General features: G+C 38.1%; 1 long non-coding RNA gene across 1 annotated transcript; it reads left to right on the top strand.

Annotated features, from left to right (window-relative positions):
• Nucleotides 1-2700: 2700 nt before the first annotated feature.
• LOC127118436 (uncharacterized) lies at nucleotides 2701-4181 on the top strand. The gene is made up of 2 exons (XR_007802220.1): nucleotides 2701-3588; nucleotides 3933-4181. It is a non-coding gene; the product is annotated as an uncharacterized LOC127118436 (long non-coding RNA).
• The last annotated feature ends 14098 nt before the right edge of the window (nucleotides 4182-18279 follow it).

Here is an 18279-nt window from a genome sequence, read left to right on the forward strand (position 1 = left end):
TTTTAATTTTATGCTTACGACTAGTCTCTTCATCTCCTCCCCATTTCTTTAATTTTAAAATCTCTCCCTCCTTTTAAAATCTTCTTTGCTCGTGTCTGTTTTCTAAACTTTGACCTTATTGCAAACTAGAAACTTTGGCCTTATGCCATTGCATTTTTTTAAAAATCTTTTCTTAATCAAACTTGTAAATAAATTTAACTATACTTGACTTAAAATTTCAAAAGCCAAAAAAACTAACACTCATTCAAACCATTTTAGGCCCTTGTGCCTTTCAAACTTAAATTTTTGTTAAAAAATAATGCACCCACTTTGAAATTGATACCACGAACTATGAGGTTTTGATCCCTCATTTCTATGTTGGTACATAGGCACAAGTCCGAAGGTCTTGTCAAACAGAAAAATATAATTAATGAATTATTTTCTCATCCCCCATTCTATTTATTTGCAAACATCATTTGTATAAAAACACACATGCACACAATAAAGGGCTCCCTAGGAGTACCTAAGATACTTTGGGTGCTAACACCTTCCCTCTGTGTAACCAACCCTGTTACCTGTAATCTCTGGCATCTTATTACTTTTGATTTGAAAACTTCTTATTTTTGGGTTTTGTTCGTACTTTTCCCTTGGAAACAATAAAAGCGCGGTGGCAACTCTGGTTTTATTGACGTCTAGCTTATCCATAGCTTGATGGTCATGAATTTACCGCTATAGAAATTAAGTGACGACTTTGTTAGGGAATAGTCTCCAGTTATTTTAGCATAATTTTGTGTGTGTACATAACTGTATATTGGATGTATGTATATTTGTTTGTATGATATAATCTGCTTGTTGTGCTTGGTGATCTCTGAGTGGTGAGATAAGTTCTAACTCGAAACTGAGTGCAATTAAGATAGTAGGATGGTAAAGTCATGTTCGACTTATGTGGAGTAGTCCTTAACAAGTTGAATTGAGACCCATCCACTCAGTGGAGACCCTTTTGGAGTTAGGAATGTCATAGAAGTATTTTTGGTTAGGCATTACTATCTCTGATTTGGGGTCCGAGAAGCCGAGGACCATAGAACATTTAACCCCTCTTGACCTATTTAGGATGTAGTGCGGAGACTGTTCAAGTGTAGACTTGATAACAGTTGTTACGCGATACTACACTCAGCCGAGTTTCTCTTGAGAATACTATGGGTTGATGAGCCAGTCATCCTAACCTGTAATATCCGATAGATGGAATTAAGACTCTAGGAACTTTTTAGAACATGATCTACAAGTTTTTATCCTTAGTTCACTCCTTTGGGATGATTCTTACCCAGACTACATGCTCGTGACTCACAACAAACCCTTGATTCTTGGTTGATCCAATCAAGTTTTGTCAATATAAATGGAACTTGGGTGTTAATAAGGTGTAAACCATAATCCACCAAAATGGATGATTGATCTTGAAAATGACTTGATTCATCCATTGACATTTGTTTATTTGCCTTGTGTGTGATCCCTTATTTGTGATTGTTGCATTCATGCATTCATGCGCACCATGACATTCATCACATGAAAATTTCAAAAAACTGAGCTATTATTTGCAAATATTTTCAGACCATAGATTGTGGACGAAGGAACACTAAGAAGTACCGTTTCAGATGTCCCGATTTGAAAGAGTTAAGGAAGATATCATCTTTTGTATTAGATCCCTTGGACTTCAAGCAACGTCATGGGAAGCTTCTGTCTATTTTATCTGCTGATGTGGTTGAAGGACTTTTGAATGTGTTGGTTCAGTTTTATGATCCTCTCTACCATTGCTTCACTTTTCTCGATTATCAGCTTGTGCCTATGTTGGAGGAGTATGCCCATCTTTTGGGAATACCTGTGTCTAGCAGAGTGCCCCTTAGTGGATTGGAAGAGATTACCATATCTTATCTTATCATTGAAGCTCTTCACTTGAAGAAGTCTGAGATAGAGGCTCATTGGGTGAAGAAAGGAGGATTGTTTGGGTTGACTTCTGAGTTCCTCATCAAGGAAGCTACTGCCTTTGCTCAAGTCGGTAGTGTGGATGCTTTTGAAGCTATCTTTGTGTTGCTCGCCTATGTATTAGCTTTGTTCCCTAATGTTGACAGTTTTGTTAATGTTAACGCTGTCATACCCCAATTTTGTTCGGGTATACTTAAATTTTCATAGAATTGATTTCATTTTTCTTTTTGCATCATATGCATAGCATGACATACATTCCATCATGAATAATGCCTAAAATATCAGTCAGAATGAATTTATTGAAAATACAGACCAATCAGTTGAATCATTTCTCAAGAACAGGCAAAATCAGCAGTGACTGTTTCAGTTATATCTTAACCCGCCTGAGCCTTTTAACTGGTGCAAAACTATTTCAGAATTTGAGGAAAGACTGTATTTTTTTAATAAGTATGTTTTGTCCTGACAATTTTAGTGTGACCGATTCAATTTTTCGAGTAAATTTATACTCGATTTCTATTTCTAATTGATCAATAATCTTTGATTTAGTTGTTATATTAAAACAATTAAAAGTTATTTAAGTCAAATATTAATTAGAATTTGTTTTTATGATTCTATTTCTTTAAGTAAATAATAATTGTAAAAAAAATTATGTGCATTGGATTCTATGACCCACTCATTTTCTCTCCACATGACACGCCTCTCTTCTCTATCCCACAAGCGACAAAAAAAAGAAGAAAATAAAAATTCTCAACAAACCTTTCCTCTCTCGCTAACACCTGACTCCCTCACTAAATACTCACCTCACACTCTCAGCAAAAGGACACCACTCATAACCACACAAATCCACTCACATTTTTTTTCTCTCACAATCACCTTTCATTCACTCTTCCACTCTCTCCACCTACCTCACTCATTAACTTCCCACCAACCACTCTCTCATGACCTCAGCCATCATCTCTCCCAATCACAAAACTTCACCATCCCACTATTCAAATCCACAATCCACCGCGTGAAACCTTCCATCACCACCTCAAACCCACCACCATAACCTCTATCTTCCACAACTCACAAACCCAACCTTTCATCGTCAACAACCACAAAACCCTCCTCCATCCAAAAAACCATCGCACAACCTCCTCCGTGCAAAAACCCTCCGTCAACAATTTTCATCACCGGCAAATCCACCTACTTCCGTCGCCGTCACCCTTCAACCCACCTTCAACCTCTTCAATCTCTACCCTCACACCACCATAAACTCTCCGTCCGTGCCGGCAACGATCCGCTTATCACCGCAAAAACCCAAAGCAACTCCAACCCTCTCCGCCTCGCAAACGCTCAATCCGCCACCACCCTAACCCAACCACCGCTCGACCGCCCTCAACAACCATCATCACCATTTAGCGTTACCATTTTTTAGATGCTAAGCCAAGATTGGTCACGGCAACAAAGCAATTTCAGTATTCTGGTTACACACAAAGAGGAAGATCGAAAAAAGAGAAAGCGTTTGAGTCGTTCGAGTTGCTGTTAATCCCTATCACATCGTCGGTGTTCAAGATCCTCATTAGAAATCGCAGCGAGCATCGCCGACTTACCGTACCGTCCGTTGGCAAGCTCATCCAGCGTAGCATTACGGTAAATTTTCTTCCTTTTGTCATTAGAATCCCGTCTGTTGGTTTCTGTCCAGATTCTTCTTGGGTTGTACTCATATCGAGTAGTCGATTTGACGATTTATGTGTGAAACTGTGTGCTGTTGGTGATAGCAGTTAAGATCTTCAATTCGATTTTGAGCTGTAGCAAATGATTTCCTCATTCTGTCATATTGTTTCTTAAACTGTATTGAGGTTAAAGTTAGTTTCTACCGGATATAAATCTCAAAGCTTATTCCAAATTTTTGGGTTAATTAGTTTCTATTCAAGTTAAACAAAATAATAGGTAATATTAATCCTAACTTTGTGATTATATTATTGGTGTTGTAGTTAAGCTGTCAATCAATGGTTCACGATTATGTTTATGATTGCCGCATCTATTGTTCAAATCTGGGTTGTATTGTGTTGTTGTTAATGTGGTTGGTTGTGTTGTGAATGAGTTCTGTAAGAAAGGGATGATTTGCTGCTTAGTTCCTTTTTTTAATTCCATGGCATTTTAAATTCGGTCAAATTATGATGTTAGCATGATGTAATATTTTTGGTTGCGTTTTAGATGGATTTATATTGCTTTACTATGAACATTTTATTATGATTCTTACTTCAGCAACATTGAGCGGTTGTAAGATTTTCTTTGAAACTGATGGTATAATGCAATTTTCAAAGTATGTAAAAAATCTATTTGATTCTTAAATCGACTTTTAATTTGTGGATTTGATAAATTCATGTCGCAATACCGCCAAAATTTCAATAAATCAAAAGAATATTTTCACCGCGTTTGAGTTTCACGAATAACATTAATCCTTGTTATCTCGCATAAACCGGTTTAAGCACATCAATTTAAATTAAATAAATCAACATTGTCACTCATTTTCATTTGTTTTCTTAAAAATTAATTAATTGGACTTTTGTTTAAATAATTCATTTCAATTAATTAGATTAACCAAATTCTGATGATTTAATAATTGAAGGATTTTCTTTTCCACCATCTTTTCATAATAAACAAATTTAATTTCAATTCATCATCAATCTAAACCAATTTCAAAAATACATCCCACAATTCTCGATTCAAACATCGATCCCATTTTTAAAACACCCTTGTAAGTCGATTGCCCTTCGCATCGCCATCAACCTCACATAGCTTATTCTTGGGCTTTCTTACAATGAGACCTATTTGATTATTGATTAATCGAGAAGATGATCGATTCACCATCATTTCATTCATAAACACAAATTCAAATCATTTTTCCAAACCTTTCAATTTCAAAAGGATTTTCTCTCTTAAACATAAATTTTGGGATGAAAAAGATATAGGAGGCGTTCGCCTCACTATTTCTCAATTACTCGAATAATTGGCGTACGCCATATTGCGCGAGTTCTTGTCACCCGATTAAACCTTAATCATACACATTCAAATCACATTTTCTAAATCAACTACAAATTCTACAACCATTTAATTCTAAATTTCCGATAATAAAAGGATAGGAGGCGTACGCCTCATTATCTTTCGATTATTCGAATAATTGGCGTACGCCACATTGCTCGAATTCTCGTCATCAAATTAAAAACACAATCGAATAAATTCAAATCAACTCTTAGATCAAATCCAGTTTCAAGATCAACCTTATAACTTAAACTTCAATAGAGAATGGGAGGCGTACGCCTCACCATTCCTTGATTATTTGAATAATTGGCATACGCTACATTGCTCAAATTATCGATCCAAACCTACCAAAATTCAAAATATCTTCGCAAATCGAATACAAACATCTAAACATATCTTTTATAAATTAAAATTCGGATGACAAAAGATGGGAGGCGTTCGCCTCACCATCTCTCAATTATTTGAATAATTGGCGTACGCCACATTGCTCAAATTATCGACTTCCGACTAAAACACTTTAAATAAACTTGGATAAGAGAATAGGTGGCGCACGCCTCATTATTCTTTGAATAAGCAAGTAGGAGGCGTACGCCTCACTACCGTGCATATTCAACATCCGCAAACAAACTTCCAAAAATAATTCGAACGAAAAAGGGAGTAGAAGGCGGTCGCCTTGTTATTCCTCAAAGGAATTGGACGATTGGTGTATACCATATTGCTCAATCAAACATCAAACACATCAATTCAACTCGTCACCCCCGCGTGACCAAAACTCCTTTCAAAAGAACATTGTAAATCCTTTCTAATGCGCACAACAAACCAGTGCTAGAGCCTCCACCGAGAGTAGACAAGCCAGCGTTTAGCCGTTAGAACGCCGACCTACACAATCGTTCATCAAAACAAAACACACCCAAATATTCGTAGTAGCCTGAACTACGAATGCTCTGATTTCCTTATTGCACCATAAGGATACGTATGCAGGAGATTGTTGTATCTTCGCGAGCACACTAATAAAAAACCTCCCATTTCCCCCTCTTGAGGTCTTCATCCATATCTATCAACAATTCCAATCACTCGTAGCAAGCGAATAACAGTCAATTAACAGTCAAATAGCAAAATCAGACTAAAAGGTTTCCGTTGAGTACAACGGACGTGAGGGGTGCTAATACCTTCCCCTTGCGTAATCGACTCCCGAACCCGAGTATGGTTACGACGACCATTATTCTTATTTCTAAAGGTTTTCTCGATATTTTCCTATTCCTTCATTAGGAATAAATAAAGTTCGGTGGTGACTCTGTTCAAACTAATATTTTTTCCGCGTTCCATCGCGAGGGATCGCATTATCATTTTTGAGGTGCGACAAACGCCATTAGAATATTCTTGATTGGGAATCTTGTGCCTACTCTGTTAGGAGATATGTACTTCTCTTTGCATCTAAGGAATTCTAAAGGTGGTGGAACTATCGTCTGTTGTGTGCCTCTTCTGTTCAAGTGGTTTATTTCACACTTGTGTAAGACCCCAATTTTGACCCTAAGATCCCTCATGCAATTTCATCATAAGCATTAGCATTGGGATCATACCTTGGCATCCTCCTTACCCCTCTTTCATTGGGTTTGTTTTGGGAGAGATCACCAAGCACTTTGTGATTGTATCATACTTGTATATTATCATTTTACTAACCAAAATACCAAAAATATGTCTTTGTAATTGCCTAACTCTTTTGTAGGTAGGGCATGATCTTCATTGATCTATCAAGTTCATATCTAGGGTTTGAGACCCTCATGACAAAGAGCACAACCATGAATTGATCCAAGAATGGTTATGAGCATCATATATGAGTTCCATTTATTCCCACATGTCATATTGATCAAGTTTTCTTCAAGAGTTTGGAGATGATTTGCCTTGGAAACCCTAGTTTGACTGGGTATTTTGAGTAACTTCTCCAACAAGCTATCTCACCAATTGATCAAATTTCTCAAGGGACACTTCAAAATTCATCAATTTATGAATATATGATATACCATGAGCCAAGAAAGTCAAAAGAATTGAAGGTTAGCAAGTTGGTTGATGGTGGTTGGCCAGATGAATTCATCTGATCAAAACTGGGTCCCCTAGACCCTATCTCCTACAATTTGCACCATATGAAAATGATTCCAAGACCAAATTTACTCTAAATGACATTACAAACAACTTTAATGTTGATACTAGAGCTAGTTTGGCTTGGAAAATCATTTTCTATGTTGAAACATTATAGGTAATTTTGTCTAAACCCTAATTTTAAAGTCAACTTCCCAAGGCCATAACTTGCTCAATTTTTATGAGATGAAAGATTTCCAAGTTTAAAAATAAAATTCAATATATATAATTTAACTTTGATGTTTGGAGTGAGAGATAACTCAACTTTTTTGAGCATGTGATATGAGGTTACATTATAGGTCACTTTTGACCTATACCATTGAACAAGTGATTTTTCAAAACTTCAAAAATGCATAACTCTATCATTCCAAATCCAAATGACATGAAATTTGTGACCATTTTGAAGGTCTTTGAAAGAGATACAACTTTGATGAAGACACGTTTCTCATTTGAAGCTCACATAAACAGTTAAGCAAGGTGGAATATTGAGATATATGGCTTGACACTTAGAAAAATTCTCAACATGTTGAAATTTCCAAACTTACACCTCACAATTATTCATGTTCCAAGCTCCAAATGAAAAAGTGTTGAACATGAAAGTTGTTCCTCTTGATCTAACCTTTCCAAAAAGACCAATTTCATTCATTTTGGACAAGATTTGCTAGGGCTGCGCATGGCTGGAACATTGCATCATCATTTGGCAAAAATCAAACTTCAAGCTTCCATGTAAAATTGCCTAGCACTCTAATTTGATTTCAGACTTGTTCACACTTAATTATGGGTCAAATGGAATGATCTCATGGGCCTGTACATGCCCACGCACACATGCATCACTCATTGCCAATTTTGGAAACTCAATTGTAAGGTGCAAATATCACATGATTCAACTATAAATAGAGGTCCATATTCTCACAATTGGGGACTCCTTCGTGCCATATTTGACCACAAACACCAAACCCTTCCATTTGAGAGGATAATCATGAGAATTTCCTTTGGAAATTAAGTTTGAATCTCATTGTTTTGAGATTCAAAACTCCAGGGATCCAAGACCTTTTGTACATTCTAATCTACTTCTGCAAGCATTCTGAAAAAGATCAGGCACGAGCCAAAGCAAGAACAAGTGAATCCAGACCTACATTGAAGGTATTTTCCATAAAATTTCATCTCTTCGATTCTCTCTCAATTCCACTCAATTCTCTTGGATCTTTAGTTGTCTGAAGTCCTACCAATGTAGGCAAGAAGATTGAGTTGCTTAGAGGTTAAATCGAAGCAACTCAATTGACACACCTCAAAATTCAACTCCTCATATCTTTCTATATATGTGGAGTTAGTTAAAATTGAGGCCAGATTCGTGCTCTACGCCATATTTTCTTTCAGATCATGTCTTCCTTTTTCATTTTCTTGATGGTGATGAGTGAACCAGTCCGGTGGACCTCGTTTGAGAAGGTGACCGGAGGTCCAGCGCCGGTGGTGTGCTGGACAGGTTCTAAGCCGTTGATCTGATTTGAATTGTTTTAATCTCACGCGTTGCTTGTAATTACCATTTGTGTTACGCATTGACTCGTTACTATGGTGGAAAGGGCGCTGATGGCCACTTGATCTGCCACCTCAATTAATGAGGGATATCAAGTGGTCCACGTTTTTCTGATTATTTGAATTTCATTTTAACTGTTTTATTTTCATTAATTCATATTAATTTTAATATTGATCCAAAAAATATGAGAGTTTCACCAAAAAAATTCAAAAAATTTCCTCTTTCATATTCTAAATTAAAATTACTTTTTGGATCATTATTAATATTTTTCATGATTTAATTGTTTTTACATTTATTTTTAATTGTTTAAAAATATTTTTAAGTCTTTAAAAATCCTAAATTTTTTTCTCCAAGGTCCTTTGACCTTGTTTGACCTATGATAAATCTCATGGCCATTTATTTGGGGTTTTGATGAGGTTTTAGGAATTTGACAAAACATATTTAATTTAAATGCCTTATTTTAGTATTTTTAATTTGAATAAATGTCAAATAATTTTGTTGACCAATTGTAATGACTTGTTTGTGTTTGACTCTTGTTGTTGGGCCTTGGTTAAGGTTGATTTGACTTTGTCAAGTTAATATCATTGGACTTAGGGGATTGATAGAATGTACATTCCATCTCCCAAAATGAATGGGTGATATTAATTTGGTAAAAGTGCTCCTTTGACCAATTTGAGTTTTGATCCATTCCCATCCCTCTTCATCTCATTCACCTTCTTTACGCATATTCTTTTTGTGTGTGGTATGTTTCATGAACATAGTCCATTATACTATGTCTCTAACATGCATTAACACCAAAATTCTATTGCCCGACCTCAAATAGTTGTGACTTCTACATAAGTCCAATTACGATTGCTTAATATAGCGCTAAATTTGTGACATAAAAGGCATAACATTATAGTTAATGAGATTGTAAGTCTCCCCTCTTTCATGGTATTGTGTGGAAACTTGGTCTTTTTTCCTTCCTTGGGAAGATGTCTTGGCTCAAGGATCCATGCTTGTGATATATGGGTTGAGTGTTCTCCAAAGAATATCTTAAAATGAAAAGCAAAAGCAAAACAATACTAACTTCTAACCCATTAACAACTAACTTTTAATTTCAAGCCATTTACTTTAATGTCATTTAATTCTAGCTTTTATTCATTTGCCATTGTTCATATCATTCTAATTGTTTATGTTAATGCAATTTTCACTTTGTCCACTTGGACCATATTGTGTGATATATCTTGTTTGTGTATACTTTGCTTGTTTGTGTGGTCTTTGACCATTAATGTACATAATAACAACAAAAATCCTAAAAAAACTTTTGTGTGGATTGTTGGCTTGATCTTGTACAAATGGACTTAAAACTTAGGCACATTCCTATGCTAAAGGACTTGGCCAATGTCAACTTATTGAGAAACCAAATGCTTGAAATTTGAAACTTCACCTGACACATCATTCAAGATCCCTCTGAGTTCATCTGCAACATGATCATTGTGAAGTTGGTATCTTGAACCTATGACTTATGGAATTCATCTGTTACATGGGCTAATTTGAAGAAGATCATGGAGTGGCTAAAGCTTGGATGTGGCTATCGTTATTTGATGCCTTTTCTCTTCAAGATAATATAATTGTGCATTTTTGTGTTGCTTGTTTCTAAATGTCCCAGGGAAGTCTGAGTTTCTATTGACATTCTTGTCTATTGGATTGCTACCCATTTGGTCAGATCTTTTCAACTCTGAACTTTCAATTTTGTGCATAGGATTAGTCTCTTCATCTTCTCCCCATTTCTTTAATTTCAAAATCTCTCCTTCCCTTTGTAAAATCTTCTTTGATTGAACTTGTTTTGTTCTAAACTTTGACCACTTTGCAAAAAAGGTAGAAACTTTTGCCTTATGCCATTGCATTTTCAAACTTCTCTTTCTTAAATCAAACTTGTAAATAAACTTAACTATATTTGACTTAAACTTTCAAAAAGGCAAAAAGAACTAACTCATTCAAACCATTTTTAGGCCTTTGTGCCTTTCAAACTTAATTTTTGTTAAAAGCAATGCATCCACTTTGAAATTTGTATCACGAACTACGAGGTTTTGATCCCTCATTTTTATGTTGGTACGTAGGCACAAGTCCGAAGGGCTTGTCAAACACACACAAAAAATATAATTAATGAATTCTTTTCTTATCCCCCCATTCTATTTGTTTGTAAACATCATTTTTGCACCAACTACATATGCACACAAAAAGGGCTCCCTAGGAGTACCTAGGACACTTTGGGTGCTAACACCTTCCCTCTGTGTAACCAACCACCTTACCTGTAATCTCTGACATTTTATTAGTTTTGATTTAAAAACTTCTTACTTTTGGGTTTTGTTCGTACTTTTTTCCTTTTCCATTGGAAACAATCAAAGCGCGGTGGTGACTCTTGTTATTTGATCTCTAGCTTATCCATAGCTTGATGGTCATGAATTTACCGCCACAACTTTCCACAGACACCTGCTTTTGTGGAGAATAAACAATGTCTACGGTGGTCTCAGAGACTTATGTCTCAAACTAATGATGATATAGTTTGGTATGATCATTCATTGAGTAGTGTGAAGATTATTGATTATTGTGGTGAATTCTCTAATGTGCCTCTCATTGGTACGCAAGGAGGAATTAACTATAATCCTGCTTTGGCTCGTCGTCAACTTGGGTTCCCCTTGAGAGACAAACCTAATAACACTTTGTTAGAAGGTCTTTTCTTTCAGGAGAGTAAAGATCCCTAACATTTGAAGAAAAATATGGTGCATGCTTGGCATAATGTGCATTGGAAAGGAAGATCTGAGCTTGATCCGTGCAAGTGTGTAGCTTTGGAAGCTTACACTCTTTGTGTGAAGAAGAGAGCTATGGAGTTGAAGATGACTTATCCTTGTGAGAGACATATGTCTATGGTTGTGGTTGAGCCATTAACTCTCCCTAACCAAGATGTAGAGGAGTTGGAAGACGCACTCGCCAAGATGAAGCGAGAGAAGGATATGTGGGAAGAGCGTTTCCATGCTTTGAGCCGAAAGCATGAGGAGTTGCAGCTTGAGTCTAAGGACAAGTATGCACTCATTGAGCTACTTGAAGACTGAGTGACAAAGAGACAGAGAGAGCCATAGGTTTCATCTTCCTCTAGTATACCTCAGCCTTCCGTTGTTTGGAAGAAGAATGTTGATCAGCTTGTCCTCGAGAAGACTTAGATGAAGGCTTTTTTTGAGACCGATATCCGACACATTCGAAGGAAGTACGCGCCTACCACCAGATCTTCTAATGTTGTTGTTAGGGATCCTTAGGATGACTAGTCTCCTTTTCTCTTGTATTTTGTATTTTTGGTTTCTGAAATTGTACTCAGTGTAATCCTTCCAATTATATAAATAAAAGAGATTTTATGATCATATCAAATAGTTACAATTATTGTTATATATATATATATATATATATATATATATATATATATATATATATATATATATATGCAAATAATATAGTAATTTCCTTGAAAATAAGAATAATCAAGCATTGCATTTCATGCATCATTTGCATACGGGTTTCTCTTTCGCCAGATCTCTTATTGGTATTTCTTCTGTGCTTCAGCCAAGCTGACTCATCGATACAATACTCGTGTCAATCACTCAAAGAGTATGGAGCATCTAGAGCAAGAGAATAGAGACGTGAAAGATGAGATTGAAGGAGAGAAAAACAAGAAAGGGGGGTTTGAATTGTTTGGAAAATAAATCTTTTTCAATAACTTAGACACACGCAGAATAAAAAGTTTGACACAAAATTTTATATTGGTTCGCTTGAAATTCAAAGCTACTCCAGCCCACCCGACCAAGGTGATTTCGTCTTCATAAAGGTCTTAATCCACTAATCATCTTTCCGGCCTGTTCCTCAGCCTCTATGGGAAAGCGAGCTTGGAGCCTTATACCAGCATCTATGATGAAGTCCTTGCGGACTTGTTTAGAGAGGCCTTTCAGTGGATCCTCACTATCGCAACCTACCTGTGAAAAAAAACAACCGGCGAAAAAGAAAAGACAGAAGAGTCGCCACCGTGAGTTATTTATCCCAAAGGAGGGAAAGGAAACGCTCGAAGTAGACCTGGAAAAAGGAAAGGAAAAGACAAGATCTCGCCACCAAATCTTGGGTTCGGGAGTCGATTATGCGAAGGGAAGGTATTAGCACCCCTACGCATCCGTAGTACTCTACGGGACCCACTCTTGTAGTTCTTGTCTAAAGGGTGTGGGTTTATCTAATGTACTATTTACTAAAAAAGGGGTCAAAAGGAAATGACTCGCACGGATGTCGCATCCACTGCATACGTATCCCATTTGAATATGAGAATCAGAGTCTTCGTAGCTCGGCTGCCTAAGGGTTAGGGGGGAGTGTGCTCGCTAAGACATCGCGTCTTATGCCTATGTATCTCATCTGGAATGAGAATCAGAGCAAGCTGTAGTTCGGCTAACTACGGGTTAAGGGTTATGTTTTTGGGTGAACGACGTTACTACGCAATCTACTGGATGCTCGACCTTTGGAGACTTACTCGCCTATAGTAGAAGGAGATAATGTGTTCTTAGGAGAAGAAAAATCAATGAGTTGGTGGTGCTTTAGGGTAATCAAACGAGCTCTTAACCACTAACATTGACCGTCAGGGTGAGCAGATCAAAAAGGATAATGAGGATAAGACCTCATAGCTCTTAACCCTGGATGGGGCGAGCTCATGACAAGGCGCGGGGATTCAGAAAGATGGAACCCTCTCCACTGACTGACCGGACGAAAGATCTTGGGGTTTTGTTCTGAAGCATCGACACGTAGTGTGAGCTTAAAGAACGACGCACTGAATAACGGGGGATTGATTGTTAATCTCTTTTATCCGCCAATTGCCTCTGCATGGAGGTCTTTGGACACAAAAGTAAATAAACAAAAGAAAACATTGCCTCATATTAAGGTCTTCCAGCTAAGAAAGCGGTAAAATACGGGAAAAATAAAGGGATCAAGAGGTCTACCATACGGATAATGATCCGAAGTAATAACGGCTAAAGAAGCGAGAAACCCAGAGATCTCTCAAGCTAGACCATCAAAGAAATTAGGTAAATACAGGTAATCGGAATAAACCTCCAAATGGTATCCCACAAATAAAGTGGGACACCAAGCAAGCTATCCCTGCAAAAGTCATGTGAGCCCTCACAAAAACTCAACAAACGGGTTAGAGTAACAAGAGGGAATCAGGAGAAAACAATGCCATGGCAAACACAAAACAGGTTAGAGCAAACAGAAAAAAAACAATTACAGTCACGCTCGCTACTGTCGCAACCTACCTGCGAAAAAAAACAACCGGCGAAAAAGAAAACACAGAAGAGTCGCCACCGTGCGTTATTTATCCCAAAGGAGGGAAAGGAAACGCTCGAAGTAAACCTGGAAAAAGGAAAGGAAAAGACAAGGTCTCGCAACCAAATCTTGGGTTCGGGAGTCGATTATGCGAAGGGAAGGTATTAGCATCCATACGCATCCGTAGTACTCTATGGGATCCACTCTTGTAGTTCTTGTCTAAAGGGTGTGGGTTTATCTAATGTACTCTTTACTAAAAAAAAGGGTCAAAAGGAAATGACTCGCACGGATGTCGCATCTACTGCATACGTATCCCATCTGAATATGAGAATCAGAGTCTTCGTAGCTCGGCTACCTATGGGGTTAAAGATGAGTGTGCTCGCCAAGACATCGCGTCTTATGCCTACGTATCTCATCTGGAATGAGAATCAGAGCAAGCCGTAGTTCGGCTAACTACGGGTTAAGGGTTGTGTTTTGGGGTGAACGACGTTACTACGCAATCTACCGGATGCTCGACCTTTGGAGACTTACTCGCCTGTAGTAAAAGGAGATAACGTGTTCTTAGGAGAAGAAAAATCAATGAGTTGTTGGTGTTTAGAAACGCTCATGCAAAAGGGGTAATGAGGATAAGACCTCATAGCTCTTAACCCTGGACAGGGTGAGCTCATGACAAAAAGTGGGGATTCAGAAAGGTGGAACCCTCTCCACTGACTGACCGGACAAAAGATCTGGAGTTTTTGTTCTGAAGCATCGACACGTAGTGTGATCTTAAAGAACGACGCACTGAATAACGGGGGATTGATTATTGATCCCTTTTATCCGTCAATTGCCTCTTCATGGAGGTCTTTAGGCAAAAAGTAGTAAAATGCGGGAAAGATAAAGGGGCTTAAGAGATCTACCACACGGATAAAGATCCGAAGCAACAACAAATAAAGAGATAAGAAACCCAGAGATCTCTCAAGCTAGCACCATCAAAGAAAGCGAGTCAGTACAGGTAATCGGAATAAACCTCCAATTGGTATCCCACAAATAAAGTGGAACACCAGGCAAGCCATCTCTGCAAGAGTCATATGAGCCCTCACAAATAAAAACTCAACAAACAGGTTAGAGAAACAAGATAGGGTAATCAAGAGTTGCCCCCAAATCAAAATGTAACCACATGAATCATGCCATTAAAATTCACAAAAAAGCTCACAAAAAGCAACCAAGGGTAGGAGGCCTAAACCTCTTGTCCAACACATGCATCAAAAGGGTATCAAATTCACCCATAATACCTCATACATTCAGAGCATTCAAATTAAAAGCATAAAGTAATGGGAATAAGGCAAACCTGACTGGAGAGATCGAATGAAATTGAATCGCCCGGCTGGGTTTGCAAAGCACTCTTAGGGTTTATATGAGAGGGAATTGGTTCTTTGTAGATGAGTTCCCTTCAGTCTCTAGAGGTTGCTCTGAACTCTGTTAGCTCTTCTCTCACTATGTTTTTCCCTGCCAGGGTAATAGGAATAGAATGGCCTTTTGTTTCACTGAAACTCTAAATTTATAACCTAATTTTTGTGGACCTGTGGGCTCAAATGAGAGAGGCCCAAGTCCAAAAAATTTCTGTTATATTTTATTTATTTATTTATTTATTTATTTATTTATTTTTAACACGTGGGCTTCGCCTAGCGAGTATGACAGTTCAAGAAATTACTCTGAGCATAGGTGATTCTGGTGGCTTTTCTTGGGACTCGCTAGGCGACCCATTCTGCTCGCCTAGCGAGCATGACTGCTCATAAACAAACTTTTTCTCCTTCAAGATTAACGTTTTGACTGACAAATAGACCCCATTTGAACCTGTTGGAAGTATCTCAAGCCATTCCCTTGTGTTGACTGATCATCTAAATAGAACCCACAAGGTGTCCTGGATGATGTTCAAGCTTCTTAGAGCTAATCCCGATTGACATGATGAAATGCAATGTATCTAATTCTGATTGATAATGATGAAATGCAATGTGAAATGTTAAATGACCTAAAAATGAATGCATGAATGAGGAGGGCAAATTTTGGGGTGTTACAGCTACTACTTCGCCTAGCGAAGGCTTAGCGAGGCTTCGCTCCTGGCTCGCCTAGCGAGGCGGCTATCGAAGGACTGCGGGTTTTGGATTTCCCATTGATAACAGTACAATTTCAGCAACCCAAACCTTATGGTATCCCTTTTCAGAAATTAAACGATTAAGCATTCAAGGCATAATTCAAACACATCTAAAACCACCTGCGAAACCTAACGATAATACCTCATACATTCAGATCATTCAAATTGAAGGCATAGAGTAATGAGGATAAGGCAAACCTGAATGGAGAGATCAATTAAAATGGAATGGCACGGCTGGGTTTGCAAGGCAATGTTAGGTTTTGCGTGAGAAAGTGTGTGAGTCAGAGTGAACTTTTCAGATCTGCCTGGAGGCTGCTGCAGATTAGTTCGTAGGTCTCCGGAGGTTGCTCTGAGTTCTGTCAGCTCTGTTCTTTCTTCCTCTGATAACAGGAATAGCATAGCCTAGGGTTTTGTTTCACTGAAACTCTGAATTTATAACATGATCTCGTGACTTGAGTGGGCTCAAATGAGAGCAACTCAAGCCCAAAACTTTCTATTATTTTCTGAAAACGCGTGAGCTTCGCCTAGCGAAGGATCTGCTCGCCTAGCGAGCATGACAGTTCCTTTTGCTAAGCGAACCAACTGCTCGCCTAGCGAGCATGACAGCCCAAGTTCTGCTTTTTGCTCCTTCAAGATTAACGCTTTGAATGATGAATATACCCCATTTGAACCTGTTGGAAGTAACTCAAGTCTTTCCCTTGTGTTGACTGATCATCTAAATAGAACCCACAAAGTGCCTTGGATGATGCTCAAGCTTCTTGGATCCGATCCTGATTGACATGATGAAATGAAATATGAAATGCTAAATGACCTAAAAATGGATGCATGAATGAGGAGGGAAAATTTTGGGGTGTTACACTCACTTCAGAGGGATCATCACTGATGCCGGAGTTGATAGTCAGAGACTTGATCTTCTCTACTGAATACTCTGCACAAACTTTTATTGCTTCTTCAAGGGTAGGGAAAGCAGTTTCTGGTTCAGTGGCAGAGGCTGGGGAGGATGGAGAAGGTGGATTGGTGTCACCGAGATTTAAAGTGGGAGTGATGGAGGCAACGGAAGTTGGTGGTGTGGGAATGGCAGAGGGGGACGGTGTTGTTTGTTCAGGTTGTGGATTTGGTTCAGATGGTGAGTGGATTGGTTGAGGTTCAGAAGGTGGATTTGGTTGTTGTGTAGGTGGTGGTGTTTGAGGTTGTTCAGATGTAGTTGGATTTTGTTGTTCAGGGGGTGTGGAAGTGATTTCTGGTTGAGGTTCAGTGTGTGATGGTTGTTGAGAGGCTAGAGAACAAGCTTGTAGCTGAGCTAAAGTGGGGGATTGGGGTGGAGACGACGCCGGTGGTTGCTGTTGTTTGTTGAGTAGAAATGGGTGTCTGCTCCGTTGAGTTCATTTGTTGAGAGAAGTTGTAGACGGATTGTTGTTGAGCGTCCATGAAGAACAATGTTGATGATGAAGGTTGAATGAAGAACTTGATAAAGAAACTGCAGAAATCTTGAAGATGATGAAGGACTGAGAGATTGAGGGTTTAGTGTAGACGTGAGTGTAAAGTGTGAGATTGTAAAGTGTGAAGGGATTTTATACCCACAAGGATGCATGCAAAACAACAACATTAAGAGTAGTTTAACTGTTAAATAATTAAATGCATCACGTTAACCAAGTTTGCACGTTTGGAGGAGAATGATTTCAGCCCATGATGGAGGTCTAATCCCCAAATTAGCACACTGCTCAAGGAGTTTCAAGAGTCTGTCTCTTGATTTCTGCTAGACAGTTGTCTAGAAGTTTCAAGGTTAGACGCATGAGGCTCCACGTGTTACTTTATCTGATCTTCCGGAATACCAAAGGGTTGGGTTCTGAGGATTTCTGATTCAGATGGCTCCTAACTGGTAGAAGCATCAGAGTCAGATCCAGATACCAGATGTTTTTAATTCAGAGTCTTATTCTTCTATTTCAGAGAAGCACATTTATTCTGGACAAATTTGAATGTTTAAATTTTTCAAAATAAAAGAGAACTTGTCTTCAGCGAGGGGCTTAGTAAAGATGTCAACCCATTGATGGTCTGTATCAATAAATTTTAATGAAATTACCCCTTTCTGAACATAGTCTCTAAGGAAGTGGTGTTTTGCTTCTATGTGCTTGGCTATGGAATGCATAATAGGATTCTTACTTAA

The sequence above is a fragment of the Lathyrus oleraceus genome, chromosome 2 (genome assembly GCF_024323335.1).
Source record: "Lathyrus oleraceus cultivar Zhongwan6 chromosome 2, CAAS_Psat_ZW6_1.0, whole genome shotgun sequence".
In the NCBI taxonomy this organism is placed as follows: domain Eukaryota; kingdom Viridiplantae; phylum Streptophyta; class Magnoliopsida; order Fabales; family Fabaceae; genus Lathyrus; species Lathyrus oleraceus.